Source organism: Herpailurus yagouaroundi, unplaced genomic scaffold (genome assembly GCF_014898765.1).
Source record: "Herpailurus yagouaroundi ecotype Mexico unplaced genomic scaffold, PumYag 140, whole genome shotgun sequence".
In the NCBI taxonomy this organism is placed as follows: domain Eukaryota; kingdom Metazoa; phylum Chordata; class Mammalia; order Carnivora; family Felidae; genus Herpailurus; species Herpailurus yagouaroundi.
The window spans coordinates 38124272-38133539 of record NW_024412395.1 but is presented as its reverse complement, the minus strand read 5'-3'; positions in this window follow the sequence as shown (position 1 = coordinate 38133539).

Sequence of the window (9268 nt, the reverse complement as noted above, 5' to 3'; positions counted from 1 at the left end):
GAGAGAGAGAGAGACCGAGCAGGAGAGGGGCAGAGCGAGAGAATCCCAAGGAACAAATACACACAACTTGGATTAATCTCCCATAATGATGTTGAGTGAAAAAAGGCCAATCCTCCAAAGATTCCATACTGCATTATTTCATTTCTATAAAATACTTGAAATGACAAAATTACAGAAATGGGAAGGGGATGGGAGAGGGAATGTGTGTGGCCATAAAAGGACAAAGAAAGAAATACTTCTGATGATGGAACCATTCTGTGTCTTGACTGTATGGATATCCAGATCCAGATTATGGTATGATGTTACTATGGCGTTATGTCAGGTTACCACTAGGAAACTAGGAAAGGATACACGGAATCTCTCTATTATTTCTTACAATTGCATGCAAATCTATAATTTTTTTCAAGATAAAAAGTTTTGTAAAACATATGACATATGCATGGAGGGTACAATCAGTGTTATCTTTAGAAGATATGTGCAGACTTCATCCTGGTCTTTAGGACAAATTATTTATGTAGTAATTTCTGTTGAGAGTTGTCAATCAAAAGAAATGTCCAAATTTATGTATATGTTTGTATGTGTGTATGTATGTGTGTGTGTGTGTGTGTGTGTGTGTGTGTCTATCTATTGTGTGGGCATCTATACAGCCCATCCTCCCGCCTTCCATAAGATGCATTTAAACTTACTTGCCTATGTGTGAAGTATATAGCAGGACGAAAAATATTCTGACCAGAAGTTTCTCAAAGTTTACTCTAATAGTTTTAACATCAAGAAAGGATGTGAGGCTAATTCTTCAAATCCAGAATTATAAATGGAGTTTTTAAAATTAGTGAAATATTTGTATTCAACATAACAAAGATAGCTCATTATAGAGTTAATATACATAGCACTGTTACAGATGGGTATTTGCTGCTACATGGAATTCTGCAATTGAGAGAATCTGCCTGCTGGTCTCGTATACTAATGAGTAATTCATAAAAGTTTGGTAATCTCAATACATTCGGAAGCAGAAATGAAGCTCACAAGAAGAGGACTTAACAGTCGGTCACATTTATACTTCAAGTCACATATAGAAAGTATTTTTGCTTAGCACCATAACTACAATGACATGAACAACACACATAGGTGAAAATGACTGAAAATAAATTTTTAACATGTGATTAGTGATCATGTTAGTAAGAATATGGCATATACATGACCTTCTTTCTGCATCATAGCAGACATTATAATCAATTATAATTGATACAATTGATTTGGCCAGACATGACCAAAAGCTCTTTCTCAACTCACTGCCTTGGAGTCATTACAAATCAGACAAATTTGGCAGTGAAATTAACATATTTTTCCTTCCTTTGTGAGAAATGTATTATGAGTTATGTTGTCGATTTTTAAAAACTTCTATGTAGTCTATTATATTTTCATAAGTAAGTCTGTCACATATTAAGTAATTTAAAATTTTAAGCCAGCATCAGAAATATGCAAAGGAAATAAACTCCTTATCATAACAAAACTTGCCTAATGACAAATTTGCACTATCAAAATTAAAAGAATTAGCAGTTTAAATTTTCCAAGAAAGAATAATTCCAAATATGGAATACAGTGCCAGAATTGCTTCATAAACTAAAAACATCGCACACAAATACTTACATGCTGATTGTTAGAACAATAGAGGTCAAGTGGTTTCTAAGTGTAAATTATTACTCTGCTGAAAGTAAACATCAATTCAGTCTGACCAAATGCAATTGGATGGATGTCCTAATAAAGAAATATACAGACTGTCAGGGGAACATAAAACATAGACAGTTAGTCCTGACTGGAGAAATCAAGGAAAGCTATATGAAAACAGATGACAGTGAACTAGCCTGTTCTTAAAAAACAAAATAAAGTTCTTCAAGCATACAGATGAGGACGTCCTAGAAAGAAATAATGCACAAGTAAAAGCATCATGTATAGAGTTTTCTTAGCCCCCTACTCCCAGCCTCCACCTTTTGAACCTGACAGAATCAGAAACCTGGGTCAGTGACCTTGGGGGCTGAGGGCACCACTTGGTGGGGAAAGAGCAGACATCGATGTCCTTCCACTTCACAGGCCAGCCAATGTGCTGAAGTAGATTGAAGTAAGGACTGGGAAAAGATTTAACCTTAAATTAGGTTGGGGGCACCTGGGTGGCTCAGTTGGTTAAGCGTCCAGCTCTTGAGTTCAGCTCAGGTCGCGATCTCACAGTACCTGATATTGAGCCCTGTGTCAATTTTGGTTCCTTTTTGGTGCTAAGCAGTATTCCAGGGTAGATATACCACAGTTTAGCCATATAACCATTGAACATGTCTGGGTTTGTTTTTTTTGTTTGTTTTTTTGTTTTGTTTTGTTTTGTTTTTGTTTTGTTTTCCATTTTCTGACTTTTAAAAATAAGCTGCTGTGAATATTTGTGGACATTGTGAACATAGATCTTCATCTTTTTAAGATGAATACCTAAGAGTTCAATTGCTGGGTTATTTGGTAGTTGGTTGCACATTTAGTTTTACGAGAAACTGCCAAACTATTTTCGAGAACAGCGTAGCAGTTTGCATTTTTACCAGAAATGTCTGAATGATCCAGCTTCTCCAAATTCTCACCAGCATTTGATGTTGCCATTATTATTTTTTTCTTGCCATTCTGATAGGTGTGTAGTGATAGCACATGGGTTTTAAACCACATTACCCTGATGGCTGATGATGCTGAATATCTTTTCATGTGCTTATTTGCCATCTGTCTAAACTTTCACTGAAATATCTTTTATGCATTTTGCCCATTTTCTAATTACTTTTTTTAAATTTCTGAATTTTGCCAATTTTTTTAGTATATTCCAGAAATGAGTCCTTTATCAGATGGGTGGTTTGCAAATATTTTCTCCCATTCTGTATTGTTTACCCTCTTCAGGTGACCTTTAACAGAGAAAAATTTTAAATTCCAATGATATCCAATTTGTCAATTTCTCTTATGGATAGTGCTTTTGCTGTCAATTATAAAAACATTTTGCTAATGTAGATCCCCAAAATTTTCTCCTACTTTTTTCCCTAACTTTTTTTTTCTTTAGCTTTTTCTAAGTGCTTTAAATCAATGATTTATTAGGAGTTAAATTGTATACAGTGTGAGACTTAAGTTGAGGTTTATTTTGTCAATTATGGATATGCAATTTTTCCAAGCTTATTTGTGAAAAAGGCTAATTTTCCTCCATTGGATTGTTCTTGCATCTTTGTAAAATTTAGTTTGGCACATTTGTGTGAGTCTATTTATTTTTGGGGTCTCTGTTCTGTTCCACTGATCCTTGTGTCTAGCCTTCTATCTGTATCTCATAGTCTGTTTCTTTTTTTAAATTGTTTTAATGTTTATTTATTTTTAAGAGAGAGACAGAGACGGAGTATGAGCAGGGGAAGGGACAGAGAGAGAGGGAGACACAGAATATGAAGCAGGCTCCAGGCTCTGAGCTGTTAGCACAGAACCTGATGCGGGGCTCAAACCCATGAACTGTGAGATCATGACCCGAGCCACAGTTGGACTCTTAACCGACTGCGCCACCAGTGCACTTCTCATAGTCTTGATTATTGTAATTATCCAGCAGGCCTTGGTATCCAGTAGAGGGTTTCCTCCCACTTTTTCTTCTTGCCCATGATTGCTTTAGCTATTCTAGGGCTTGTAGCTTTCCATAGGAATTAAAAAAAATGTTTTTTGAATGTTTATTTATTTTTGAAGGAGAGAGAGACAGAACGTGAGCAGGGGAGGAGCAGAGAGAGAGGGAGACACAGAATCCAAAGTGGGCTGTAGGCTCTGAGCTGTCGGTACGGAGCCCAACACGGGGCTCAAACTCACAAACCGTGAGATCATGACTTAGGCTGAAGTTGGACGCTAAACCGACTGAGCCACCCAGGAGCCCCTCCATAGAAATTTTAGAATAAGCTTGCCTACATCTACAGAAAATCTTTCTGGGATTTGGATAAGACTGCATTAAATCTACAGATCAATTTAGGAAGAACTGACATCTTTACCATGCTGAGTGTTCCCACTTGTGAACTTAGATTCCCCTTTAATCAGCATTGCATAATTTGAAACATAGAGATTACGTACATATATTGTTAGGTTTGTACTGAAGTGGTTAACTTTTTTGGAGTAATTATAAAATATTTTATGTTTTTAATTTCGATTAATGTTGTTTGAAATTCTTCAACTGTCTGGTGGTCCTTTTATTTCTCACTTTCTATTTAATTGGAATGGGGACTCTAGGATCATTCATTTTTGGACTATGCTTAGGCTTCCTTACCCCAAGCGTTTCTTCCTTATCCTAAAAAGTTTATAACGCAAAACAGAAAGCAAAACCTAGCATGACTATTACTAGTAGAAATATATAATGCTTTCTAAGCCCATATATAGTCATATTGTTTGAGAGAGTGAGGCTAAAACAAATATGGAAGACATAAGCTATTGGACAGAATACAGGTTTATATGATGGCTGATAGCTTACATGTAATGTTAGCTTGTTAGAAACTGGCTTCCATATTTTGAGATGGTGCATTTATATCAGTATAACTTTTTTTTAACTTTTTTAAGGTTTTTATTTATTTTTGAGACAGAGAGAGACAGAGCATGAACGGGGGAGGGGCAGAGAGAGAGGGAGACACAGAATCAGAAGCAGGCTCCAGGCTCTGAGCCGTCATCCCAGAGCCGGACGCGGGGCTTGAACTCACGGACCGCTAGATCGTGACCTGAGCTGAAGTCAGACGCTTAACTGACTGAGCCGCCCAGGCGCCCTTCAGTATAACTTTTTAAGCACCCCCATTACACACACACACACACACACACACACACACACACACAGAAAACATGTGGGTAATGGTACCTCAATGCATATTATGAAATAGGCACAAAGCATCTCAGAAATTTTTAACAGATGAGACAAACATAAATAGAAGTTTCACACTGGCTTTCTCTTATCTCAAAAGATCCTTTGCACACTCAAGAAATGTGTGCTTTGCACTTTTGAGACCACAGGTTTAATAGCCATGCCCTACAAGAGGGCAGTGTCCTCATCTCTCTTGTTGACTTTTCATGGCCAGGGCAGTAGGTTCTCACAGAGTGAGTGAATGGACACTGAAGAAATAGAACTTAAGAAAGAACAAAACTGGGATGTGTGTTTGGACCCATATTTGACTTCAAAAATTAATTGTATATAATTTCCTTCAAAGAGAGGATTTGCACTTTTTCTTGACTGTAAATTTGTATGAAGCAGCACTGCTGTGGCTGAAAAAGCAAGTAGAGAAGTATCCAGAGATACTTTTAGGTGATACCTTTAGTGCATTATGTTCTCATTAGACAATGCCTGAGGTACTGTGTTCCGTTTAGGTGTCATATACATCTATATGCCTCGGGGGGTTGTCTTTCACTAAGGTGTAATTTGATTTCGATATAATTCACCCATTCTGCATGTAGTTTGACATGCTAATTTTATAAAATCATAAATACCACCACTATTAAGATAGAGAACAATTCTTAGAGTGATCATTTAAGATCAATAGTTGAAGTGTATGTTAAAGAAAATCCTAAGACACTAGGGAGTGATTAGAACTTATGCATGATGGACATCAATGGAAGGGACTGAACATATTTTGACTTGGAGAAAATGCAGGAATGAGACATGAAAATGTCCTTCATATATCTGAAGGAACATTGTTTGAAAAAAAAAAAAAGGATTAGATGACTTTTCTATGTCTTCAAGGAGCAGGGCAAGGACCAATATATGATGATTACAGATAAGTAGATTTTAGCCAAACTATGAGGAAGATGCTTTAGGAATCACTTCATTGCACAGTAATGAGCTTCCCCTAGGTGCAAGTATTTAACCAACAGTTAAGTATGTCAGGAATTTCATGGCAAAACTTCTTAAATTGCATAGAGGTTAGAGAGGGTGATCTCTAAGCTGGCTCTTACAAAATATTTGTTGAATGAGATCCTTGATTAGGAGGCGCCGGCAGTAGGGGACTCAGAGGAAAAATGGGATTTGAGTTGAAGTAGGGAGGCCTTGGGGGTTTCAATGAGGTACAAAGGAACATACTCGAAGGTATATTCAGATGAAAAAGTATTAGAAAGGCAAAGGTATGCAACAACACATTTCCAATCAGTTTGGATTGTTCTAAATAAGCACTTGGGTTTTATGGATCACAGACCACTGAAACAGGAATAAAGAGAGCACTTTCTTACATTGTTTTCCTTACCCTCCTCTCTATTCCTAAAATGTAAGCGAGGAAAGATTTTTATCCACTTGCACGCAAACTCCCTGGTCTCTTAAGCAGGACTAATGATCTTAAATTTATAAATAGCATACAGCTACAAACAAATATATATTTTTCATTTAAAAACACCATGTAGGTTTGCTTTTCTTTCAGGCAGATAATGCGCCTTTTCCCCCTCATAGTTCAACTGACAAAGAATTGGTAGATTTTCTCTATAATTTGCTATTATCCTAAAACTCAACAGCAAACCCAAATGCCATCAGTGGTTATAAGCTGTGATGTGTTTGAAAATGGAAATTTGACCACTTCAAATAGCAAAATCTTCATTTCCATTAGAGTTTTATGAACGGTCTGATTGTAGATCACGATACAACGTACACTATTCTGTAGCCTGCTACGATGCACCAAGCAAGATGATGAAAACAAAAGCAATTATTTGTACTAGAAATAGCATATTTCATTAAGTATTTCATGCATGAATATAGCCACAATGGTACACATTACCTTTTGTTGGATTTCTACCCTCACACTTAGAGAGAGGTCTTCTATTTTAGTTAAGGAGATTTGCCTCTGAACATCTGTTTTGTATATATCTTTTAAATGATGCATTTAAGCTACAATATTTTATAAACCACCAACATTTAATAAGCTAAGCGGTCAATTGCTTTGGTCATCATCTTTCCCTTCAACTCATGAAAGTTTACCCAATAAAAAAAAATAGGTTATTCCTAATTAACAAAAGAAGATCAGGATAAAATTGATTAAATTCTTTTTAGAGGATTAGACACAGGTAAAAAGCAAAGTTTAATAAATCTTTCAGAATTGACAAGAGTGATGAAATATTTTATTAAATATCAAAGGATACGGGGCACCTGGGTGGCTCAGTCGACTAAGCGTTCAACTCTTGATTTTGGCTTAGGTCATGATCTCACAGTTGGTGAAATTGGACCCCATGTCAGGCTCTGCACTGATGGTATGAAGCCTGCTTGGGATTCTCTCTCTCCCTGACTCTCTCTGCCTCTCCCTCGCTCATTCTCTCTCTCTTCTCTCTCTCAAAATAAATAATATATAAACTTAAAAAAATAGAAGGATCTAAATATGGTTTTGAAAAATAATCAGAAAAATTGAAAAAGTCTTACTAAAAAAATGATGAAAACGTAATCACAAAATTATGGTTATCCAAGCGAGTTATCAAATCTGACAAAATCTAGGCTGTTTGTTTTTCCTATTGAAATAAAACAATGTGAATAGAAAGACACAAGTTTTAGACTTTTGTTCTTTGTGAGGGAACTGACAACAGATATTCCTGAGTGGAATATAATTGTTTGTCCAGACTATTGGCATAAATGAACATTCTCAAAATGGGTCCACTGGAACATTTCTCCTTTTGTATAGTTCAGAAATACAAGATTTAAAACGATGAGATCTTTCTTTAGATCCAAGGTCTTCATATACTTCCATCTTGGATGTAGGAGCGAACATGGTGATTTTTATTGGCTGGGAATAGATTATCTTGATGTTGGTCATCTAGGCCTGCTGGTGGATTTGTGTTATTATTGTAAATTGAGATATCTTCATATCCGTGTAACCCCTAATGCTTTTTCTTGTGCAGTAGAGTTATAATATGTTAATTTGGGGCATATTTGGAGGTTGAATCTACCACTTTTTAGCTATGTTACTTTGGACATATTACTTAACTCTTCTGAGCTTCAGCTTTTCATCATAAAATTGGTTAATAAAACCGACCTTAGAAAGATGATGTGAAGATTAGAGAGCATGCATGTAAAGCACCTAGTGTAGTATTAGGTTTATAACACATAAAACAAAAATAAACTATTATATTTATTATTAAGAGAGATATAATTAGAAGATCATCATCATGTGTGGACAAAAAGAAAAAAAAAAAAGTGACTCATTTGTTGGTTATTTGGTCAAACCTGAGAAGTACCATACTCAGCTATAGCCGGGACTTAAACACTCTTGGCTTCAAATATTCTCATCTTCATTCTTGTTAGTCATTCATTCACCAAGCATCTATTAAGTGCCCACTGTGTTTCAAGCACTACTCTCAATCTGATCCAATGAACTTTTACCTGTTACTACTGTATATGTGTTCATTAATGAAAATGGTCATTACTGATCCAAAAAAAATTTTTGTCAGTTTCCCCTGAAATCTTTTGTTCTACGTAGGAAAAAATACATTTATAAAGTGATTTAAAGAGTCAAATACAGCTGTGATTTTGTGTCTATTTAAGTTTTCCTTCAAAAAACTTCTTTTGCTATTTATGGAATTATACTATGCAAATGTGTATGGTATATATGCATTTTCAAATAGTAAAATTAAATACTTGTGTCCCCCAAGCCTAGTTTAAGAAATAAAGTTTACCAAGATCTTTTAAAGTCACTGGTGCACCTTCCTATCACATTCTATCCCTGCCCTATTATGCAGAATTTTGCTTGCCCCTTCCTTTATTCTCCAGAAGAATTTCGTACTCTTGCAATTTCTTTGTTTAAGCTTTTCCCCCTGCCCCCATGCCAATTTAAGACAGGATTAAGATTTGTAGTGTCTACCCTATGTCTGATTGACATACATGAGAATATTCCCCAGTTGGTATTATAGCACAGAGTTGGTGAGGTGAAAGCACATTTTATGTTAGCACAGACTCAGAAATACTTGGAGCACTGGAATGCACATATGTTATCTTTGAACTCCTGCCAAATCATAAAAGAATGTAAAGAAATAGGAAAACTCCTATATGAAATGAGATATTGTCATTAAGATCATACATTCTTTGGTATCAGTCATTCATATTTTCTTTGAAACAATTTGAAAGAATTTTTATATTGTGACTACTGAGAGACTGTAAATATACTTTCCAAGGTCAATAGTAGCCATTCTCTAGGTCTTCTTTGGCATACATTCTACATAAAATAGTTCTAGAAAGTCCTTTAGGGGCGCCTGGGTGGCGCAGTCGGTTAAGCGTCCGACTTCAGCCAGGTCACGATCT